This window comes from Aedes aegypti, unplaced genomic scaffold (genome assembly GCF_002204515.2).
Source record: "Aedes aegypti strain LVP_AGWG unplaced genomic scaffold, AaegL5.0 Primary Assembly AGWG_AaegL5_hic_scaff_1163_PBJ_arrow, whole genome shotgun sequence".
In the NCBI taxonomy this organism is placed as follows: Eukaryota; Metazoa; Arthropoda; class Insecta; order Diptera; family Culicidae; genus Aedes; species Aedes aegypti.
This window is the reverse complement of record NW_018734583.1, coordinates 43717-68633: the sequence shown is the minus strand read 5'-3', so window position 1 is coordinate 68633 and position 24917 is coordinate 43717. Positions and strand designations below refer to the sequence as shown.

The window sequence follows — 24917 nt, the reverse complement described above, 5'->3', positions numbered from 1 at the left end:
ATAACCATTAATGATTGTAACCCGTTCAAAGAGAATTCTAAAGGTATCAGATTTGACCTCATATCAGATACTCATCTCACTGAAAAACCTCAAGTCTTCCGAGCTAAAAGTTACGTCAGTTCTAATTTTCAAACGTGGTTTTCTTAAAACTTAGTTGTCGTTGATGTTTTCACTTCAATTGACCTACGTATCAACTCGAACACTCTTATTTATGCTAGAAATCGCCCGTACGTGATAAAAATTTATCGAAATTTGTTTTTTCTCGATAAAAGGCAAGGTGTTCATTTTACCACCACTTCCCCTAAGCGAAATGAGTTAATCAATTTAGCAACCATGCGGATTGGATCACCAAGCAACTCTATATATGCCAATACATAACCCTATAAGGCAAAACAAGAATTAGCGGACTAGTGGTTGCTTGGGTATTCCTGAAAGAGTTCCTAGATCAACGAATATAGGAATTCTTATAGAATTCCTGGAAGAACTCAGGAGGCTGCTGGAAACCTTGTGTTTATGGAAGAAACATATTCAGAAAATATTTAAGGTCCAAATCCTGGAAAAATAGTTGGGTGAACCGCTGAAAAAAAAATCTAGAGATGAAGAAATTTTTGGAGATATTCCTTTATGAACTTCTACAAGAATCTCCGTAGAAATTCTCAAAGTAATATAATATTGCTGGTGCATTTATTGTAAAAAAAACTTTTATTAGATAAATTTTGTACGGTGGTCTCGGCGCGATGTTGATCGACGTATAACACGCCGCCGATACCTTATTCGATAGCGCCGTGGCTCAATATGAATCTGAGGCACTTGTTACTTAAAATCTTGTTGGTATCTTCTGTTGATTCTCCAAGACATTATCGCGCAGAAGACACCAAATCGTTTTGGCAACTGCAAGTAGCTGCAATGATCTACATGCATATTTTTAATGTCGCAGGCGCGAGTTTCATGTGAATACCGCCCTTAACTTTGAACCCAAACAAACTCCCTGCCACAGAACCATGTTGTTTACGTCTGTTATCAGCTGTACCTCGCCGGTCTCGGCCGGCTGAGTAATTCAGAGAGAGAGCGAGAGCGGTTTGCCGCGAGCATAAGAGAACAGCAAAAGAGAAGATCAAGATCGTCTGCTGCATCGATCGGTTCTCTCGCCAGACTGGATGCTGCATTTTATCCTGCCTCATTGTACCTCTGCATCTGTCGCAGCGCGCGAAAGGCAAGATCAATCAGCGCAAAAGGGCCAATGATCAGTCTTCGCCGGGATTTCAAACAGTTCGGACGCTGTTCGTTGTGTCGTTGATCGTACGCGTCGTTGAGTCATAGTGCGGTTTTGCGGTTTTTGAGTTGAATGGGATTTTCTGGATTACTTTTGCGCGGTGTTTTACTTTTTATTCTGACTGAGTGAAGTGCCGTCGAGATGGATACGGTTTTGGTTTTGTAGTCCTTTTTGGACTTGAACAGGCTGCCTTGAATTATCTCGTATGCTCGTGACTGAAGGAAAGTTTAGCGAAACTCGTAGACTTGTTACGATAAATTGCTTGGCGGTGTAGTATTTAAATAGATTGCGCGTTTCGGTGCACGTTCAAAGAGTCATACGCGTCGGCTGTTTTTTTTTTTGCTTCATTTACCACTCGAGAAGGTGCGTATTTTGTTCCTTTTTTGAAGACCCAAACGGACCGAAATAATACGGTGTTAATATGTCATCGGCTTTTTTGTACCATCGACGGCCGCAAGTGACAATGTGCTTCGGTTTATTTAGAGTTGGTGCCAATCAGTGAATTGCCTATAGTTTGGTTGAAAATAAAAATAAATGAAAATTTTCCCACCGAAGTCAGGGCAGCAAGTGCGAAAACGTATCGACGATTTCGAGGAAAATGATCCTTCGTTCCTGATGGTGGGCAACGGAAGAAAGTAATTGTGAGATTTGAGCTAACGAACGGCCGTTTTGTCGGTTTGAGATGTGTGAGAAGGTGCAATAAAACACAGAAGAAACAACAAAGGGGCGAAGGAAAAGTGCAAATTGAGATCCTGGAAAAAATTGGAAGGTTTGGTGAAGTGTGGTGAAGCAGATCCACAAGTGCCAAAGGTAACACGTGAAGAGTTCGAAAATGCAGTTACATTGAGTGGCAACACCGACAGTGTCAGATCAGTTCACAACTTTTGGATGCTGCTCCAGTCCTTCGTATGCCGATCAATAGTATTCGCTATCTGTGACCCTCGGATGTAATAAAACGACGGCAGTTAAGATCGTCGTTGTGTCCTGCCGTTGTTGTGCGAATCATTTTTTTTTTTCTTGTTGGTTGGTGGTGTGCACTTCGTAGTGAGTATAATTATAGTTGCCCTCTTATCAATGTAAGACCATTTTTTTTTATTGTATGATTGTCCACAGCAGAAGACAATCGAGTGAGGGTGTTCTATTATGGTGAAAGTTAAAAATTGTTAAAACATAAATGGGTTAGATTTTGTATAAAACATTATGTGATACACAGTGTGAGAATAAAACCATGAATGCAGCCATAACTAATGGAGCAAGTTGTATGAGTTTTACCAATAATGAATTGAATTGAATTATAAAAAATATTGAATTGATGAAACAAAATGACGATAAAACCAAAAATTTTAATCAAACATGCTTAAAATTACAACATGATTTCTTCTGGATTTTAGTTTGCATCGTGCTTAAAAAAAATATATGCAAAAATATGTACCCCCCTTTCTGTTGCAAATTTTCTGTTAACGAAAGAGTATACTTTGAAGAATTGGAGTTTCATTAGTTTAAAATTGAACTAAAATTTTCGAATAATGACAGTGATTAGTCTACTATTAAGATTGGGGGTTTTGTGGCCGTGCGGTTAGTGTTATCAAGTATTTAGCCACATCAATTCAAGTAGTTTGGGTTCAACTCCAGCTGTAGTACGGAAAATTATCCGTCAGGAATGTATTTGGACTATTCTAATGAGCGTTGTATACTAGTCCGTTGTCTAGTGTGGTGCTACCTTCAAAGAGCAAATCGTTCACTGGAACCAGTTGGGTCGTAACCCCAGAAGAAGAAGAAGATTACTTTTTATTTATGATTCATGGTTTACGGCTAACCAATAGAAGTATAATAATTACCGAAAAAAACTAAAAATTGCATGTACTTTGCAATTGGATTAAATCGACAAATTGATATGAAATTTGCGATAAAGTTACACGTTTTCTCACACCTCTTTTCGGAAGAATTAGATGCCCATTCAAACACAACGATTTCTATTGTATAAAGAGAACCACGTGATAATTGAGCTGACATCGAATACAGGTTAACTTCTGCGTCCACGAGTCCTCTCGTAGTGTATGGATACGCGCCCGATCTAGTAAACAGGGAGTCATGAGTTCGATTCTCACCGATAACACGTGTAACTTTTTCGCAAATTGATACATTCAGTAAATCAAATTGCTGAGTTTCAGTAGAAATAGTAGACAAGTTTTGCACTGAAGCTCAACAAAAATTGTAGACCATTCAATTTCAAGCCAGATTTAGAGCTATTTTTTCTATGGTGACATAGGGTGGTCCAAAAAACTGGTTTTCTGGATCCAGCGTTTTCGATTCTAATATCTCATCAAAATAGTGTATGAAACGCTTTTAGAGTTAATAATGTAAAATAATGCGTAATTTGGTGAGTAAATGAATTCACTATCTCATCCCATTTGGGAGTTATTTTCGTTTTCGTGCACAAAACACGTCTACTTTGATTGCGAATATTTCTGATTGGGAGAAACATAAAAAATATCTCTTGGTGGCATTCAAAAGACATCTACATGTTTCTTACATGAAAATGTGTGTTTTCTTATGTTTTAAAAATCGTTCAAAGGGTCTCACTAATACAAATAACTTCGTTGAAGACCATTTCCGTCTCATGACTTATTCTTAAGCTCAAAATGCATTTTTTCGCGTAAAACTGTTTTCTAGTCCACTGTACACTAGTTGCCAATGAAATGTTCCCGAGATGAACCTGATCACACTTAGCAGAAGTTCCAGCAGAAATTCCGAAAGCAAATTCTTTCTGAATTCCTTCAAAAAGTGTTAAATTCCGGTACAAATTATTTTACGAATTTTATCAAAACGGCGGTCAGATTTGCCCGAGAATCCTAATATTTCCCCAGTGCTTTTTACGAGGGGTAAAATCTCATTTTGGATAAGAAATCATTTATAATTTATAATAAGTAATTTCTATATTCCAACAATTTGAAAAAAAAAAATTGTTTTGATTTTGCTGAAAATTTAAAGAAAATTTGTCAGTTTTTTAGGGGCCTCGGTTAAAAATAGCATGAAAAAATTTACAAGAAAGATTACCGCAAGAATTCCCATACAGTATTAGTCATTCTAGGTATTTTTCAAGATATTCTGCAGCCATGACAAAATACATGATAAACAACTTCTCCTCGTGGATATCTATCTAGAATTCCTCAGTAGAAAACAATGAAGAAATTTGCTATGTATCCCTGGAATATTTCTGTTTCAAAAATAAGAATAGAGCAATTAGTGCTAAAATTTGCGAATAAATTTATGAAGAAATTTGTAATGATCTTCCTTGAGATATTTCTGCATAAATTTATTTAGCAAATTTTGGCAGAATAATATTGTAGTTAATCATAGAAGATATTTGAATGACAAAATTTTCAGATCTGTTTGTCGATAATCGGGTTTCTGGATCAAGTAGTAGAATCCTGGAGAATCAATAAGACAAAGAGGGAATTCTAACAGATACCTTGGCACAATTCTTGCAGTAATATCTGGCGAATATTTCGTACCTATGTATTCAAGATAAAATCATTGAACGGATGTTTGATAGAATAAGAAATTCTGGTGGAATTATTTTAGGGACTCTTACTCAATATTCTTGCATAAACCTACCACAATTTTTATTTTTTTTTTAAATAATTGTGGGTTTTTGGCATAATTTGAAAAAAGGAACAGATTTAAAGAGAGTCATGTCAGAATTTAGTTATCCAATTCCATCTGGAATTCTTCTAGTTGAATTTACCCTAGAATGTTATCAACAATTGCAGCCAAAATATGCCACATAATCTGGAAGAATACAGTTCAATGTTTTCTCCTTTAGGGTGAACACGAAATTATTGCGACACCGAAAATGTCATGCCAATTTTCTTATAATGTTTAGAATTAAACCAAAATTTTAGGGTAGTTTTATTCATATATTTACTTCGAAAATCAAAAGAAAAGTTAGTCGATGGAGCCTTGAGTGAAAAATTGAAGGTATTTTCGCATGATGCCCTCCATCAAAGTCTTTACAGTGTCATACGGTACCAGTTTCTCACTTTTTTGTTTTCCATTTTCTTAACATGTCCTTCTCGTCTTTGACTGTCTTCTTGTTCTTCCGAAGTTCCTGCTTCATTATTGCTCAGTACTGCTCTACCGGGCACAGCTCCGGACAGCTTGGCGGATTCATGTCCTTTGGAACGAAATGGACAGAATTGGCCTCATACCACTCCAGTACACTTTTAGAATAGATGCCAAATCTGGCCAAAATAGCGGAGCTTCGTCGTGCTGCTGCAGGAACGCCAAAAGGCGCTACTCGAGGCACTCAGATTTGTAGATCTCGCCATTTACTGTGTCTTTTGTCACGAAAGGCTTACTCCACAGTCAGCAAGAGCAGATGGCCTGCGGAATGAGATATTTGGAAGCGAACTTCGACATTTTCTTCTACTTAAATTTGTCGTCCACATCGAACTTGCTCTTGCCAGTGAAAAACTCCAACCCCAGAATTAGCTTGTTTTTACCCTTTATTTCACAAATGTTCAAAAATTCTTGAGTTCGCAATTTCCGAAATAAATGTTCAGATTTCTTAAACAGCATAAATTTTTTTTTCAAATATTTTGACAACGATTACCTAAATAAGCAGTTTTGCTGATTGCAGAATAAAACATTTAGCTGTACAGAAATTCCTCAAACATTCGGGATAAAAATATATTAATCTCTCTACCGGCAGCTTCATTAAAAATAATCAAACCTCTATCACTTGTTTGTTTATCAATATTTATGCACCATTATTTCACAAGTTCTCAAAAACTCTTCTAGTTTTAGAATCTGTGTCAATATTGTTTATTGGTCAACTGGATCCTAAGATATTCCGACATTCCTTGGGGGACCGACGCGTAGCCATAACCCGCGTAAATATTTCAGGCTACATATTTTTTATCTAATTCTGATATTAACTCATCGGAACAATACATTAATGAGAGTATGTTTTGAAAAAATGAAGCAATTTGGTAATAGCAATCTTTGAGTAATGAGCATTTTTGTTTCTGGTACCACACTGCACCAATAAAGATCGTGAAAACTTCAAAAAACATCATATCGTAATTTTCAGATATCTTCTAGAATATTCAACCGATTTGTATGATTTTTTCAGAGTAGCTCCTTATCACCCAGCTTTGTGTAGCCAACATTTTATTTTTTTTTTGATAAATTGACGTAAAACAAAATGGCCGTCAAAGACATTTCATATGGAGAAGGTCGGTCCCCCAAGGAACATCGGAATATCTTTAAAACCAGATCACCAATGGCAGATCTCGACATAGATTCCTAAACAAGAAGAGTTTTTTGAGAACTTGTAAGAAAATGGTGCAAACATATTATATATGTATTATTTATAGTATATAAGTTTGAATATAGGGTAATAGGGATATGGTGAGGGATAAGTGTGGTATATTAAACTAAGTGAGATTGTGGGGCTTGGGAATGCTACAAGTTCCGACAAACAACATTCATTCACTGCAGGTTGCATTGATATTTGTGCTCCATCAGGAAGAAATAAAATCGTGTGACACGGTGATCAATTTCACCCTACTGATCAATTTGAGCCGAATTTACGGTACTTCAGTTTACCGTAGCGTAGCTGTAGTATAATTGGTAATGCGTCTGTGTACATAATGGAAATTGTGGGTTCAAGTCCCGCCAGCTACATAATCTTTTAGCACAATGTTACCACAATTACACTTAATTTGGCAAACATATCTCTATCTGCCGATATTGAATACCTTTCCACATTAGCGTAACTTGAACTCAAATCTAGAGGGTGCTTGACTCTTCTGATCGAAAAAAAAAACCCTTAAGTAAGGTGTATGCTTAGCATGAGAGTTAAGCTTTTCTAGGGGGGGCTTGAACTTTTCTAGGGGGGTCTAAGCCCCCCCTAGCCCCCCCGTATTTACGCCAATGCCTTTCCACTAAAGGTGAAAATAAGCCAGTAGAAGGGTTAATGCTCAAAATTGTATACAAAGAATTTCTCCCTGAAATCTTCTTACTAGTTTTACCTAAAATTGCTTTTGATGTTTCAGATGTTTTGTTACACTATTTTGTAAGTACTTTTCCATAATCAACACGTTTCGCATGCCTTTCTTTATTAACGGCGTTACGTCATCATTGCAAAGCCTGCTTCTCAGTATAGTGTTCTTATGTGCAATTCCACAGTTATTAAATGAGAGCTTTCTCTGGCAATTTACTATTTTAGCATATGTAGGGTGATGTGCTAGTATCCATCGTATTAAGCATTGATCAGTGAGAGCTGCAATTTTCCCAGTATTGCAGTTAATGATGCTGATACAAACCGATGCCAAACAATTCTTTCTCAAAACGGCTTTAGCATTGTACAATAACATTTTGATAAATCTTGATCTCTTTTTGGAAATAATGCAAATAAAATGCATCTTACCGTATTCTCAATCCGTCGTATCGTTTACAACTCCGTCGCAATCAGTTTCCAGATTCGTCTCACAACTTACGGCTCACTGTGTGTATTGAGTGGTTAAAACACAACATATCAACGCTATAATAAAATGTTTTACTAGAATATATAGATCTACGGGCATCTCCCTCCATTCCTTCAGCATGATGGAATATACTAATTTCCATTAAAATTAATTGTTCGTCATCAAAATTCAGCCCGAACATATGAACACAATTCCTTTTGACCGTACAATTATGGCATTTGCTCACAGTACAGCGAAAACAACACAATCAAAGGAATCGTATTTTTACGTCGAGCGTCGCGCACACATTGATGCACACAAGCTTTTCTTTCTCAGTACGACGGATTGAACTTTGTTTACATTCTTAATTATACGCGGCGGTTGAGAAAATTTCGTAAAATTTGGTGATTTATTAAAGTTTTACGGCGTGTGATTGGAATGAAATCCTTCAGTGAAGAAGTACGAAGGTTTTCCATAGTGAAAATAAGTGCCCGGCGAAGTAAGTCACCCACGGGGGCGGGAAGAAACTTGTGTTGGAAAGTGGTGTGGCTCAGTCGATCGCTAAGCATTTCTCCCAAATCGTGTTCGTCCATGCGATTTCGGTAAAAAAGTGCAAAGTGGATGATTGAACTGAAGTTATTTACCGAAATACAGTAGTTTTATTGCATTTTTGGTGTACAAGTGTACAAACGGTTGTATGACATTTGCCAGAAAACCATTTGCCAGAAAGCCGTTTGCCAGAATCAATTTGCCAGAATGAACCATTTGCCCGAAATCTATTTGCCAGAATGGACCATTCCCCAGAAAGTCATTCCCCAGAAAGACCATTCCCCAGAAAAAATATTATTTCAATACTTTGCTTTGCATAGCAATACTTAGGTGTGAAAAATTCTTCGAGTTATTATGATTTGCAGCGGGAAATATGTACATAATTAAATGAAAAAAAAAAGGTTTCTAGGATTTTTAACTTTTTGTTCGATAGAATATTTTAAACTAATTATGATATTATAGACTTATGTTGGCAGATAAGAGCTGTAGGGGAAAACGTGCAGCTATTCAGCAAGACCAAGCTAACGGACATGTGATTTCGAATCCCACCGGTTGAAGATTTTTTCGGATTGTGGGAGTCAATTGGCAATTAAAGCTCTCAGTTAATAACTATGAAAGAACTCGTAAGAACACTCAGCTGAGAAGTACGCTGTGTCCTAGTTGGGACGTAACGTGAGATAAAAAGAAGATGTAATATATTTCCGAGGTTTTCGTAGTTTTTGAGATATAACTGTCTTTTTTTAATTTTATGATGAGCATTTTCCAGGCTATTCTCTACATGCTATTAGGGTTCTTCCATGCTCATTTGTGGGGCATGGGAAAGTGGGTCTGGTCAATGACCACGGTCTATACAAATTTTAAAATTTTTGTATGGACAAAATATCACGAGGGGGTATAAACATTTGAAAGAAATGACCACGTGGTTAATGGACAACCCCTTATAGGCAACTGTATTTTCATCATTCTATTAATTATTTTCCCTTCTTTGAATATTAAGCTGTTCTTTAGGGCTAACGAATACACGGACTTATATGCTTCATAGGAGATTTATCCTTCTTTATATCATTGGCTATTCTTCATAATTGCACTGAAAAGATATGTTGCTGCCTGCAGCTAACAGAAGCAATGGAAGTTATGTAAACAATATAATGTCATTTCCATTTTTAATAATTACAGTTTAAAAAAATCATAGAAAGACTGGTAGCAATAAAAATGTCTGCAAAGACAATTATTGGAAAGTAACAATGCAAAAATCAGGAAATGGAAAATCAATACATGTCCCCAAATAAAGAAGCTTTATTGAAAGTGAGTCGATCATGGAAGGTTAACCATGACCTTTATTTTATTTGAAATCTTCAATAACTCGAGTGATTCCAAAAACATATAATCGACTTGTTTCTTATAGCAAGTGACAGAATATAAGAAAAAAATATCTGTGAGTTTTTGTTGGCTTCCACCATTAATCATAGCCACGTGGCAGTCCTTCAAGGAATTTCTTATATCCGGTACCAGATAGCTAAAAGTTACAATCAGGCTAAATACTGAAGATTGAAGGGTTTTTCGGTAGTCTGTCCCAAATGGTGCAAAAGAACTTTGAAACAAAAAATTTCGTGGTTAAAATTATTTTTAAGAGTAAAACAGTTTAACGTTCTTTTCAGGGACTGAATATATGACTGAAAGAACGTTGGGCTAAGTCATTTAAGTTATATTTGTAAAATGATTTTTGGCGCTAAACTGATCATATTTCAAACATAATTTTCCCTTCTTTCACTGAAAGGCTGTTCTTTTTAGTTGTTTTGCGATATTTTTCCAGAAAGATACACTATTCATATTACTGAATCCTGAAACTAAACATATTCGTGCCAAACATTTCAGCTTTTTTTATCAGATCAGCTATATAGCAAGAAAAGGTAATCTTACGTCCGCCACACATGTTTCATGTTGTGAAAACTGCATAAAATTGTGTGCGAAGGATTTTAACAAAATAAACGAAATAACGTGGATAAATCAGTTGTTTTACACTTATTATAATATTACAATGATATAATTATTGTTTGGCACAACATTTACGGTGCGAGCACTGTACTGTAGAAGTTACGCTAAATTTCAATTATTTTGCGTTGTAGCTGTGCAGTGCTAGTAGTTCAATTCTCTTGATGTAAATAGTCTGGGAGTTGGTTTCACAATGTTTCATGTTATAAGTACAAATAATATGAGTAAATTTAAGATACCAAAATCACGAGTATCGAAAAATTCGGTAGGCTTAAATTTCCCATAAATTTGTCGATCAATTGATATCAAGATTGAAAATTAATTACAAAAATTGATTCTGGGGAATGGTTTTCTGGCAAATGGTCCATTCTGGCGAATGGCTTTCTGGCGAATGGTACATTCTGGGGTATGGTTTTCTGGCAAAAATCATTCTGGCGAATTGATTCTGGCAAATGGTTTTCTGGCAAATGTCATACAATCGTAGTGGAACATTTAAAGTTTGATACGACGAATAGTAGCGCTTACGACGAAGAAGAACAAACCCTATATCGTAAGCATGAAAATACTCTATATCCTGTGAAGTCGAGAAAATTTCAAATCCGGAATTATCCTCAACTCATATAGCTGACGCGTAGCTATTCAGCAAGACATTGGGTTTGAATATTGCAGGTCGAGAATCTCTACGTATAGGAAATTTTCTCGATTTTAAAGGGCATAGAGCACTGTCTCTCATTCTTGATAACCACAAAAAATAGCTCACTGTAAGATGCTCGTTTCAGCGAGCTTTTCACTTGGGCAGGGGTCCACGGACACCATGTTGGGAAACGTGAGCATAGAGTATCTTCATGCATGCCACATTAACGTTCAACGCTCCATCATCGTAATCGTCGTTATCATCTGAAACTTCAAAAGCAGTTTTACTGTTCAAAACTGAAAATTATTCAAAGAAAATATGTTCACTGTGTTTTGGTTGGAGTATAGAAAACAGTGAACACATTTTCCTGTAAATTTTCTTGTTGTTGAGCGAAAAAACTGCTTTTGAAAATTCCGAAATCAATGACGGATCCTGCCCCCTTAAACATAAATTTAGAAATGGTCAATTGGTAAAGAAAGCTCTCAATGATCAATTGCGAATATGTTCATCAGGACACTAAACTGAGAAGTAGTGTCGGTTCCAGTTTAATTTCAACGCCATGAAGAAGAAGGAAAAGAAGATCATGAAGAACAAAATAATAAGATCCTCGATCGGCGGAACTCGAACCCGTCACCCTCCGGTTGGCCTTGCTGAAATGTTGTGCGTTAACCGTTACAGTTATTCGGGATTAATTTCAGCAGGACCAACTTGTGCATCCCTAGTCCTTAAACAGGCCAGATTTCACCGCTAAAGATGTCAAATTTCAGTCTCTTCACCATCTGGTATCGCTTTCGATTGAATACATTACTTCGGCTATTATTCTCCTCCCATATTCGAAATATAGGGTTATTGATATTTTCGTATCGATACGACCCCATTACGTACGACAGGTTGGTGTGTTTTCGGTCGATTTTATGTTTCGCGAAATGAAGAAAACTGCAGAGAGGCGCAGCATGTAAAGCAGCGCAACATCATAATTGAGCGATTAGTACTGAAGTATGATAATGGCATTCGGCCAATACACACATCGTACATACATATGTACATGCTCCTTGTATTTTTATTTTGTGATTGTCGTCTTCCGATCATTGTACCTTCGAAGTTGAGCCGCGATTGTCTCAAGAAGCACTTGAGCCTTTTGCGAGAGCTGTGGTGGTGTTTCAATGATTTGTGTAAGGGTTCGTCGGTCCCTGGTTGGGATTGAAATTCTAGATTCTTGTTTATGGGGCTGTATTTGTTACCTGGCACATTTTTCTGCTTGCCTTGCACGTGTTAGAATTTTATTGCAGGGGCGTATTTCCGTTTACACATTTTGTTCACAGGTAGGACAAAGCAACGGAAATTCCTGTACCTCATGATCAATTCCAGCTGTACACTTGAGCATTTTGTTAGCAATCTCGTTTGTGAATAAGCTAGTGGCGAGAAATTTGTCGGATCTGTTGAAATAAAATTATATAATCAATGTTCTGCCCATAGCTGCATATTTGTAACATCCGACAGAATTAAGAAATGAGCGAATTAAATACCAAGGGTGCATTTTATGGCAGTATGGGAAGAAACTACAATTTTTAAAGAATACCAAAAATTCAAAAGTGCTTATTTGAGGCTGAAATTTTGTACAGCTAATATCTCATATTGAGCGAAAAGGCAGAAAATAATTCTGATAGAAATTTCATTGATACTACATTACGGGGCTCATGTATAATCTCAATGCGACAGTTATGCGGTTACAATTATCAGTGTGACAAAAAAAATTTTTCGCATTTTCTTGAACAATCTCACAGATACCGTAAAATGCGGTGAAGTTGGTCACTTTTGAGCTATTCTGTTCAATAAAATCTGGTGGGATGCATGTATTGTCATCCAAATATTTTTCAAACTAGTACTGGTTGGATATTTATCGAATTATGTGAACAGAATTTTGACAAAAAAATATAATCATAACAAAAACAATTTATGGAAATCAAAAAGTGAAGTTTTTGATTCCGGGTTGAAGTTGATCAATTACTGCGAATAGTTTCCAAAAATAAAAAGATATGCTTCTCACTAAACATGAGGTCACTGAATATGAATCAAGTTTCAAAATAAAAAATCTTATAACTTGTAAATAATTCGGTTAATTTTAAAATTAAACTTTGAGAATTATAGAATTATTCGCGTTAAACGCCTAAAAGTAGGCAATTTCCTGTGAATTTATCAACCTTTTCACGAAAAAAAAAAATCTGAAAATGTTTTTTATCCTTAGTGCAGATTCGCAATTGTGTTCAGTGAACAAATCTGAAATGTATGAGACAGTTCATTGAAAAGTCGTCATTCTATGGCTCTGGCAGTAGTCGATTGTTTCGAGATAAACCCTTCATGAACAGTTCATCAAATTTTTCGTAAAAATCCTGTTTTGCCATGGTATAATTGATTCCATTGTCAAACCAAAATGAGAAAAATCAAGAGTAGATATCAAATAATGCGACACAACAGAAATTTTGATAATTGAAATCAAGTTATAACTCTCTTGACAAACAATGCATGTGGGTTCAAGAATGATCAACTTCTCCCCACTGATCAACTACACCCCGAATTACGGTACCAATAAATTGATCGAAAGTGTTTATTGTTAAAATACACTCAAATAAAGATTTAAAAAAAAAAAAAGAAAGTGTTTATCATTTGATAACTCGCCATGGTATTAACTCGGAATTGACAACAATGTCGAATGTGACAAATATGCAGTTATGGGCAGTATATTGTTATAGGAAATATACGTATTCTAGGCAGTCTAGCACAGCTAAAAATGCGCTTTGAATTTACACGATCATGTAAAATTCAAGCATCTTTAGATGAAAATTAAACGTGATGCTGTAATAGACTGTTTTCAAGCGTCTTGCTGGGTAGTGCTTCGTGAAGCCCAAGCAGGACAGTTCGGTTTTGCGTCGTCCGATAGATTTGGCTGACGGTTTCGCGCATGTTTTCGTCGCCGGAATTTTTTTTTTTTTTTTCCTGTTTCCAAGCGTCCTGCTGGGTAGTGCTTCGTGAAGCCCAAGCAGGACAGTTCGGTTTTGCGTCGTCCGATAAATTTGGCTCACGGTTTCGCGCATGTTTTCGTCGCCGGAGATTTTTTTTTTCCTGTTTTCAAGCGTCTTGCTGGGTAGTGCTTCGTGAAGCCCAAGCAGGACAGTTCGGTTTTGCGTCGTCCGATAGATTTGGCTCACGGTTTCGCGCGTGTTTTCGGCTCCTAAGATTTTTTTTTTTCTGTTTTGGAGCGTCTTGCTGGGTAGGTATTTGGAAGGCACAAGCAAGACGGTTTGTTTTCGGGACGCCAAGAAGTTTTGCTGTCAGTATCAGTTTTGTGTTCAGTCGAGGATGGATTACCAACTGGTGAGTTCGTTTCATTCTTGTGATAACACATATTTTCTTGAAAGCGTAACTTTTAAGTAATTTTAAAACAAACTTTGTATGGTTCGTCACTATAAGTGTCGGCATTATTTTTTTTTCTTAAACAATTTCAATATACATAAATATATTTGCCTCTTTTATACATTATTAAAAATTATCTTTTGAATTGTTCGACATTGTGAATGTTGACGTATTTTTTAAAACTTGTACCATATGGAGACAAAATGCACAGTAATACTCATATGTAATTTTCAAACAAACTATGTATAGTTCGTCACTACAAGTGTCGGCATTATTCCTGTTTCATATAATTTAAAATATATACATGTAATTTTCAGTTTTCGTCATTAATAAAAACATCTTTTGAATAGAGTAGTGTTTGATCCTTCCACCTTGACGCTTACTCCTGCGGGAGCGGGTGATGAGGGCAGGATCAAACATGTCGCGCGTCGGTAGTGAAGCGGTGAAAAAGTGATCGGTTCGTTAGTAGTGTTTGATCCTTCGACCTTGACGCTTGCTCCTGCGGGGGCGGGCGATGGGGGCAGGATCAAACTTGTCGCGCGTCGTTCGCTCAGAGAAATGAAAAAGCGCCGCGGATGGCTAGTAGTGTTTGATCTATTGATCGCGTCGCTTGCTCTTGCGTGGGCGAGTGACGAACACTTGTTCGGCGTTTAATGCGATTATCGAATTATTTCGCGAATCCGGTTAGGCGTGATTATATCATGGCTCGCATCACCAAACATTGGTGACTCCCAGATCTTTACCTTATCCCACTAACCCAATATCCTCTCCATGACAACCGTGGAGATGCAGAGGTGATCTCGGTCTCTAGTAACAACGGTAGTCACACTAACATTCCTTCCCTTCCCCGATGACCGTAAGGACGTGGCCGGCGCCGTTATTGACTTTTAAATTTGAGCTCTCGATTTGTGCACATTGAAGAATGGTAAGCTAATCCCAAGCCCCATTCATTAATTCCCTGTGCAACTTCGATTGTTCTGGTCAATCACGGAGTAGCAACTACGAATTGTACGGTCATCTATGCTTATGCTTATGCTTAAATTAAACGTGATGCTGTAATAATAGATGAATTTGTTTTATTTTTACCATATTCTTCAGTTTACACTGCAATTATATTTACATATTTTTCATCTGTGAAGTCTTTCGTAATTTTCTTGAACATAAGCAGGCAAATCACGTGTTTGTTTGTTTACATTTATGCGCTGCTCAATCCTCTATCGACTCACACTGACAGACTTGATAAAAGCTTTTTGGAAACATTTTTACAACGTTTCGAACATCTCATGTCTGTGTGACAAGCCTCGTTTTCTTTGTCAGATTTCCCATAAGCACTGGTGTCAAATCTGTTTGGCAACTCCAAATCAGTCGCATTTTAAGTAATTTCATTTGAATTAATGACATCTCTCGCGAAATTATTTGTTTAGTCTCAGAAACCTCGTCAACGGAAAGCTGACAGATCAAGGAATCATCTAAATGTTTTTATTGGTATGTTTTAATAAAAACAATACTGTGAAAATGCAATGCCGAATTGTGCTGAAGCCGTAAATTACTATATAACAAACATGATGGTATTCTAGAATAAAATCAAAGTGTATGCAATGAAAAGGTGATTCCAATTGACTTGGCTGGAATAAAAAATATTTGATCTACTAACTATAATAAATATGTATCTACTCATGAAGTTTCAGGATCTATTACGAATATCTTGTATTGCGATCGTTCAGATCTTTCAATTTTACAAGCTTATAAGTGGTATCAATAAGGATTTAACAGAAACAATATTATGATTTTTTATGGTTTGTTCCCTTTAATAATTAGATCTCATCGCTTTTATATATCCGAGCTTCACTGAAATTAACTTTTTTTTTTGTAATGTTTGATTATTTTTGATACATTTGTATTTTTTTGCTGATCTGTGAGTTATCTGTGCGGTGGTGCTAGATGACAATGGCCTGCAGAAATGTACTAGAAAATTATGAACATTTATATGAGAGAACAAACTTCAAACTTTGAGCGCTACTTTCTCAATGCCAACTTTTTTCATATGGGACAGTTATGCTTTTATGAACAAGACATCTTTATTAAAAATAGAAGATTTTCATTACAAAATCAAGCACTGCGATCAATTCCAATTAGGTCTATATCGTCCGCAAAGCCAAGGAGCATGTGCGACCTTGTGATAATAGTGCCATTTCTCTGCACGCCAGATCTCCTAATAGCACCTTTGAGTGCAATGTTGAACAGTAAATTCGAAAGTGCGTCTCCCTGCTTCAATCCGTCTAACGTCACGAACGAGGTTGACACCTCGTCTGCGATCCGAACACTTGATTTCGAACCATCCAGCGTAGCACGTATCAGCCTAATTAGTTTCACCGGAAAACCATTTTCAGACATTATCTGCCAAAGCTCTGAGTCGTACGCCGCCTTGAAATTAATAAACAGATGGTGAGTCTGCAAGTTGTACTCCCGGAATTTGTCTAGGATCATTCGCAAGCTAAACATCTGGTCCGTTGTCGAACAGCCCTCACGAAAACCAGCTTGGTATTCGCCGACGAAGGATTCCTCGAGTGGTCTCAGTCTGTTGAACTGGATGCGCGACAGAATTTTGTACGCCGAATTCAGCAGGGTCAATCCTCTGTAATTGGCGCACTCCAGTCTGTGCCCTTTCTTGAAGATAGGGCGGATGAGGCCATCCAACCAGCCGGTGGGCAATTCTTCGTCCTCTCATACCTTCAGCAGTACTCGGTGGATCGACTGGTAAAGCTGCTCGCTTCCGTGCTTGAGAAGCTCGACCGGGATCTCGTCCTTCCCAGCAGCCTTACAGTTCTTCAGCTCGCTGATAGCCTTTTTAACCTCTCCTTTGGTTGGTGGGTCCACAGCTTGATCGTCATCATCTATGAGCTTTCACTGTATGTGTATATCGTGTGGCAAGAACGAATATATTTCATGTCCGAAGAAGTCCTAGACGGGAATCGTATACAGACATCTACAGCATGGCATCGCAGACGTTACCACGATGCTAAGCAAGGACCCAATATTTTAATATATTTTTATATCTGTGAACCGATGTACTGACGCGCAATATTTTTTTATAGTTTCCCACAGTACTTTAAAGTATCAACAAGCAAACTCTAAATCTGACCCATACCTAGAATCACTATCATCGATCTTTTGAAATTGATCTTGCAGGCAATCTATTCTAATATATATAAAAAGCAGTCTAAAATGTTGCACTTTAATCGACAAAATCAAGCACCTGCAGTGCTATTTCTTCTTCTGACCATCCTTTTCATGCCTTTTCTCGCATCAACACAGTGGGAGCTGTCAGGCCGCTAATTGTGAATATCCCATAAGAACGAGTTTTTGAATAGATGTTGAGATGTATCATAACATATGGTAGAGAAGAAGCACTTCTCGAAGGTTGTAGGACAAAAGGTCGAAGGACAGAAGGTCGAATGACAAAAGGTCGAAGGACAAAAGGTCGAATGGACAAAAGGTCGAATGGACAAAAGGTCGAATGGACAAAAGGTCGAAGGAACAAAAGGTCGAATGGACAAAAGGTCGAATGGACAAAAGGTCGAATGGACAAAAGGTCGAATGGACAAAAGGTCGAATGGACAAAAGGTCGAATGGACAAAAGGTCAAATGGACAAAAGGTCGAATTGACGAAAGGTCCAAAATGTACCGTTGAAAAGATTATCGTACACTCAGTTGCTAACATTTTGACCACTATTTCCTCCCTTCTCATCTGAAGTTTTTCCTTCTTTTAAATGAAGGCTGTTTTTTAGAATTTCCGTTTGAAGCAATAATTTGTATTAAGGCTATTATTTTCCAAACATAAGATTCATTTTCTGAACGTCGTTTGTTATTTGATACTCCGAAGCATAGAGTAATTATTGTAAGCTTTTTATTTTATACATTCTCAATAGAGATTTGTCCTTCTTTTAAACATGGGCTGTTCTTTTGGAGTTATATATTATAGTGATTTTTTTTCTGTTGTAGACACTTGTATCAATTGTTATTCCTTCTTTTATACATCGGCTGTTCTTCATAGATTTCACTTTTACATCTTGCCTGCATTTTCTTTTTCAATTGAAATGTTGCCTTCATAGAAATATCGACTGTTCTTCATGCTTTACAGCATGATTTGCATTTCTAACAAAGGATTTTCCTTCTTTTGAAGTTTTGCTGTTTTTAGGGCTATGCATTAGAGATCTGATTGTTGGTTTCGACTGATTTAAATTAGCATTGGAGAAAAGTAATCATCCTTTTTCTGGAATTAGGTCCCAACTAGGGTAGGGTCTGCTTCTCAGCTACTCAAGCATTTACTTAGAGCTTTTTTTAGATCGTTGACCAGCTGAAATTGAACCTCTCTCAGCACGGTCTTTCTGAAAATATGCTCATCTATTTAAGCAGTAGCGCTTGTGCTTGGTTTAGTGATAACTTGCTTTTTATATGTAAATACAGTACTGACCCGATTTTGTCAGCCCCCGATTTTGTCAGCTTTTGGACCCGATTTTGTCAGCCTATTTTAAATTTGTCAAAAAGTTGTAATCGTCATGTTTTACCACGTTCACATTAAAGTTTATGATGATGTTTGATGTCATGCACGCATGGGCGTAGCCAGAGGAGGCAATGGCAATGCCTTTTATTAAAAGTGAAAAAATCGATATGACCAATATAAGGCAGAAGGGAGCCCCTGAAAAGAAAAAACTGGCTACGCCCATGTCCATTGCCCTCTGAAAAGTCCATGTAACCATGTAACACGTCAAAATTTGAAAAACAGGAACAAAATGAAATGACCCGATTTTGTCAGGTTCCCCATTTTGTCAGCCTAAAATTCATCGAGGGGCTGACAAAATCGGGTCCTTACTGTATAGCCTTTTGTTCTTCCTAAATGTTTGTCCATTCGACCTTTTTTGTCATTCGACCTTTTGTCCATTCGACCTTTCGTCCATTCGACCTTTTGTCCATTCGACCTTTTGTCCATTCGACCTTTTGTCCATTCGACCTTTTGTCCCTTCGACCTTTTGTCCATTCGACCTTTTGTCATTCGACCTTTTGTCATTCGACCTTTTGTCCTTCGACCTTTTGTCCTTCGACCTTTTGTCATAGATTCCTTCTCGAAAATTGAGTGGCAGGGGTGGCGGGTTTCTTAGTTCTTCTTTCGGGCATTACGTCCCAACTGGGATAGAGTCTGCTTTTCTGCTATGTGTTCTTATGAGCACTTCCACGGTTATTAACTGAGAGCTTTCTTTGCAAGTAGACCATTTTTGCATGTGTATATCGTGTGACAAGCACGAAGATACCCTATGCCCTGGAAAGTCGAGAAAATGTTTTGATTTGAAGCCACGACCCTCAGCATGGTCGTGCTGAATAGCTGCGCGTTTACCGCTACGGCTATCTGAACCCAGAGGTTGCTTAGACGGTATTAAATTGCTTTTGTTGGCGATTGCGTTAAACTGTATGAAAGTTTCGTTCTGAAACAACAGAAATATCTATCGTTGAAATTCAATCTGGAATCACTGACGCCGCTAGCCGCAGGGGCACAAAGACTACTAAGCTTCAAAACTTTTCGCGAGTGATATATCTCTGCTGTACCGTTAGAGCATACTTGTCTACTGTTAAGTTACGTTAAGTCTGTGCGGTTAAATGACTGAAGCCAGTATGGAAAAAAGTGGCTTCGAAAAAAAATGTGGTTAGCTATTTTTATCACATGGTGAAGTACCATGTTTCTCCATAATTTTGATTTCACCAAACTTCTTGATGGCTAATGCTTATGATACCATAAATGCAACCTTATCAACTGAGTTTATCATAAGCGATTAGTTTTTGCAAACATAATTATAAGTTCAGTACAAGGACACATTTTGACGAAATTAGAATTTGAAGAACTACCGAGATAATAATTTATTGACGCTTTTAGCTAAATTGACCAAAAATAATTCATTTTGTTCCGCAAAATAGCGTTGCCAATATTATTCTGATCAACATACTTCAAACAAGTGGATAGGTGTACCAAAAATCGACGTCTATCAACGCAAAACCAATTAGTGTCCTTTTAGCACAATGACTACGTTGAGAATAAATTTTACAAACTGGAAAAGATTCACATATATCATCAATATGACGACTGTCGTCATAAAATTCCTCACATTAATCTGTCTGCTAAATTTGCACTCTAGAAATGCTGTGGCCACTTGCCACAGTTCCATCGAAAAATATTTTCGCAGATGTTAACTTATCTATTTTCGTCTTTTTCCAGGGCAAAATACCACAGCCGTCATCAACAGTATAGTACCAGCCGAGTGAGTGGAGCCAAACAGCGCAGAAAACTGGTCATGAGTTCGATATGCTAATCACTGGCTGGTGGTCGTTGTTCGACAATGCTTGATCTACTGGGGTTGTCGGCATCACGTCTTTCTCGTGGACCGTGGTAGGGTACGATACTCTATAGGGGTTAGACGAAAACGTTGGGATAGGTAAAGTTTATTCAAAATTAAAACATGCATAACTTGAATAATTGAATAATTTGAAAACTGATACGTCCGGCGTGTGAATATGTCTATTGTCATAAAATGGCCTGATTGAACATATCGGCCACCGAAGTTGTGCCAACATGTTCAAAACAGTCAGCAAAACTCCACGTTTTACCTTAGTTTTGTAGAAACTTCTATTTTTGGGTATATGATTAATTCTCTTTTGAGAAAATTTATTATGTAGTGTTTTTTCTGCAAATATTAGTGTTCTAATATTTCGTTTTAGCTCAGAGATGAACCACGTCATGAGCTGAAAGTGTCTCTAATATAGATAATATTTTTTTTTCTCCTCAGAAGTCATGTTTATGTTAAAATGTGTCATGATAATTTTTCGGATGATTCTTGAAGTCCAGCTAAAAAATCAGACTTGTGCCCAACAATTAAAAAATAATCACAAAATATATCTCTCAAGACACCTTCAAGATATCAACTATGGAATCGTGGCAAAACATTTTTTTGTTCAAAATGAATTGTTTCATTATTTTTAGCAACGAACATACTGAGAAGTTCGTAGGATTCTTTCAAGTATTTGTCTTAGTCTTAGACACTAAGATGCAACCTTCGGAAATTATTATCAGTTTGTTTTTGGAAATCTCTTCATAATTACGCTTAAGGCGAAGTAGGCCGTCGTTGAAATTTGTACGCGTCGTTGATGATTGTTGCTAATTCTTTTCAAGATTTCGAATCAAAGAAAATCAGTTGGTTTTGCACTGACACAGCTGAAAAAGTATCAGCATACCTCATGTTTTTTGGCGCGTACAGTGATACTTTTTCAAGTCAATATACACTATCAAGAATGAGTTTTATCACTTTGAAATTACACGCTGCAAAGTAATCATTTCTGCAAAAACGAATGACGGACTACTTTGCCTTAAGGAATCATATTTTTCTATGAATTACTTTGACAATATTTTTCTTTCGATCGTTTTAAAAAACGTCATCATAAAAATTGTAGCCCCTCAAGATATTATTTTCGAAATGAATCCTGCTAGCTCGTTTAGTATTTTGCTTTCAATGACTTCATCAAGACAAATTTCATAAATTTTCACGAAAGTAACGCATGTTTTATTTTGACAAAATTTTACATGTTCCAACCTTTTTGTCTAACCCCTGTATACTAGTTTCCTCAGCAAACGACCGATGGGGAAGTAGATTTGTGTTCAAAAGCGGAACCCCAGAACGTGTGCCGCCATCAGCAACGACTTCGTCGGATAAAAGGCAATAGCTTTCGCATAAATCATGATAATGTGAAAACAAAAGAATACCAAGTTCGAAAAGTGTGTACAGAAATCAAAGTTTATCACTCCAGTGAGGGAAAACGGAAGAAACGGAGAGTTGTTAAGAGTATATCAATGTGGACGGTGGAAGTCAGTGCTGCTAAGATATAACCGTTCATAAGGGCCTAATAGCCAGGAAGTTCGATAAGGGAATTTTGCAAAACGAAAATGTGGTCAATTAGTGGCCTTTTGATGGCCTTTTTGGGCGCGTGCTGCCTCTTGGCGGCCTCAGCCAATGCAAAACTGGGCCGAGATGATGTGGATATCGAAGAGATGCTACGGGATGACCCGTTCAGTAATCAGCGAGACGAAGATTTCGGATCCGGCGAGATACGGATTGCACAGCCGATGCGACATCGGAATGGACGGATGCGGATTGGACAGCTTCGGCGAGGTGGACATCGAACGCGACACTCGAAACACGGTGAGTTTGCTTTGACTTTTATATTTATTTAGGAGAATTTTTTCCCAATCTTTCGGAAGCTGTGAAATTATGACGGTCGTAAAAGTTAAGGGGCTTTTTTTGGGTTATTAATTTCGATGATAAGTTATTCAGACTATAGCACCGCTGTGGTACTCATTTGCATAACGATCATGGTCAGGTGCATCAAAGTGTGTTTTTTTTGCAAAGGTGCCATGCTTCTTTAGTGTGATAGCTATGAAAAATGTTGAATATAGATGCATACATGAACCTATTAATGTCTACACGATTGATGTTATCGTATATTGCGTGTTAATTGAAAAGAAAATAGCCATTTCTTTGGGTTAAAAGCGACACCGGTGCAAAGAACGACTTGTCATTTGAAGTAGCGTACCGTTTGACAACTGTTCTGTGTGCAACGCTGTGTATCATAGTTTTGATTAATTCGTTGGGTGACGAATTTGCCAGAGGCAAAACACCACTTTAATAGAGCTGAACAATAATAATCGATATAGGTGTTCTGTGTTAGTCAACACTATCATCCTTATTAGATAATACTAAATTAAGGTGAAGATGAATCGAAGCCAAAGTTCAAATTTTCAAGAGCACGGATCTGGAGAACTAAACATCCGTTTAAGCTGAAAACCTAATCGATTGGTCACTAGCTGGAGGTGACCAATCGATTAGGTTTTCAGCTCAAACAGAAGTTTGGTTCTCCAGATCCGTGCTCTTGAAAATTTGAACTTTGGCTTCGATTCATCTTCACCTTAATATGATTTTAACATTTCATTAACAACATATTACATTTATTTACCCTTATAATTCAGAATGGTTACAGGTGAAATGAATTCACCTGATTATCAATTAACAAAAAATATAAACCTAACCTATCATTTCATTATTTTGACAAAATACATCCAGAATAGTAATTTTAACGCATAAAACAATAAAATGACAATACCTACGTGCCTACGTAACAATTTTTGAACAGTCATTGCAAACGTTAAATGTTATCACCCTGAAGTAGACTGTCATCCTTCATTTTACTACAAACTTAATTTAGAATACCGAATCTCGGCTAATTTTTACCGAGATTCACAAGCCGAGTAGTCGGCAAATAACTTTCCTAGGATTTCAGGAAATAAAAGCAGAGCATCAGTAAATCGTGCTTCGTAGTTAAGCAACCGGATAATTTGTTAGCTGGGTGTCGGTTAAAATTTGAAAACCGAGATTCGCATAGCCGAGTAAAAAAATCTAAGTTTGTATCGACATAATTATTAAAATTATATGATAATCAATTTAATGAAATTTATTAACATTTGGAGGATATTTGGAATTTTTCATGAAAATATCGAGTTAGAGCTTGAGCTTGATTGACCACCCGTGGTACTGCGGTATCGCTGGATCAGCTGTACTTACACAAGGAATCAACCAGACGCCTGCTTGGGACTGACAGGCATCCTCAGTCCGGTTGTAGACTAATAAGAGGAAGGTTTAGGAATTGACTATGCATTTATAGCTGATGCACTGTAGACCTTGGAGTCCACTGCATTTACGCCAGCTCACGCAGGAGTGTATGGATATTGAAGGTAAGGCAATTTTATGGCAGAACCACGGTGCTCCAATTACCGTTATTATCAAATAAAATATACCATCCAAACGGCAGTCGGCAGTTGGTTCCTGACGTTGTTCTGCACCTCTGAGCTGAATTTGAGAAAAAATCCTTAGGCAGAATTTTGAGTTACGCCCTTTTGAAGTTTATATGACAGAAATCACATGATGTATGCCACTTTAACTTGCTTAAACAAAGAGATTATTATAAAATTTTGCAGTTTTGCTTTTTTCATCTGATTTAAGATACTGAAAAATACTTTTTTCTTAAATTTATCTAGACTGACATTTGAAAAGGGCCAATGCTATGTTTAGTTATTACTAATCAGCCAATACTCAAAACATGATATCTACCAATCAACTCCTGATAGTGATTTTAAGAAATGGTCCAAAGCATTCAAATATGTTTGAACAATTCTTGAACAGGATATCTAGATACGCCCTTTTGAAGTGTATGGAAGGATTATTGCATGATGAATTTCATTCCATATATAATCAACGGTTAGGTGCATACATAATCATAACACCTTTGCGGTTGTTCTTATTTCATTAAATTTAGCAAGTTGCAGAAAATTTACACGTACACATATTTTCTAGACTGACATTAGAAAAAGGCTAAAATATCATTGTTATACATACAAATCAATATAGCTAAACAATGACTATATCAAAGTTGATCGTAACACTCGAACTTCACATAGCTATATGTATATCGTATATCTGTATTCTATTCAATT

The 24917-nt window shown here is 37.1% G+C and overlaps 1 long non-coding RNA gene across 1 annotated transcript; it reads left to right on the top strand.

Annotated features, from left to right (window-relative positions):
- The first annotated feature begins 1252 nt into the window (after window positions 1-1252).
- LOC110680283 lies at window positions 1253-22659 on the top strand. The gene is made up of 3 exons (XR_002502814.1): window positions 1253-2317; window positions 20598-20814; window positions 21993-22659. It is a non-coding gene; the product is annotated as an uncharacterized LOC110680283 (long non-coding RNA).
- The last annotated feature ends 2258 nt before the right edge of the window (window positions 22660-24917 follow it).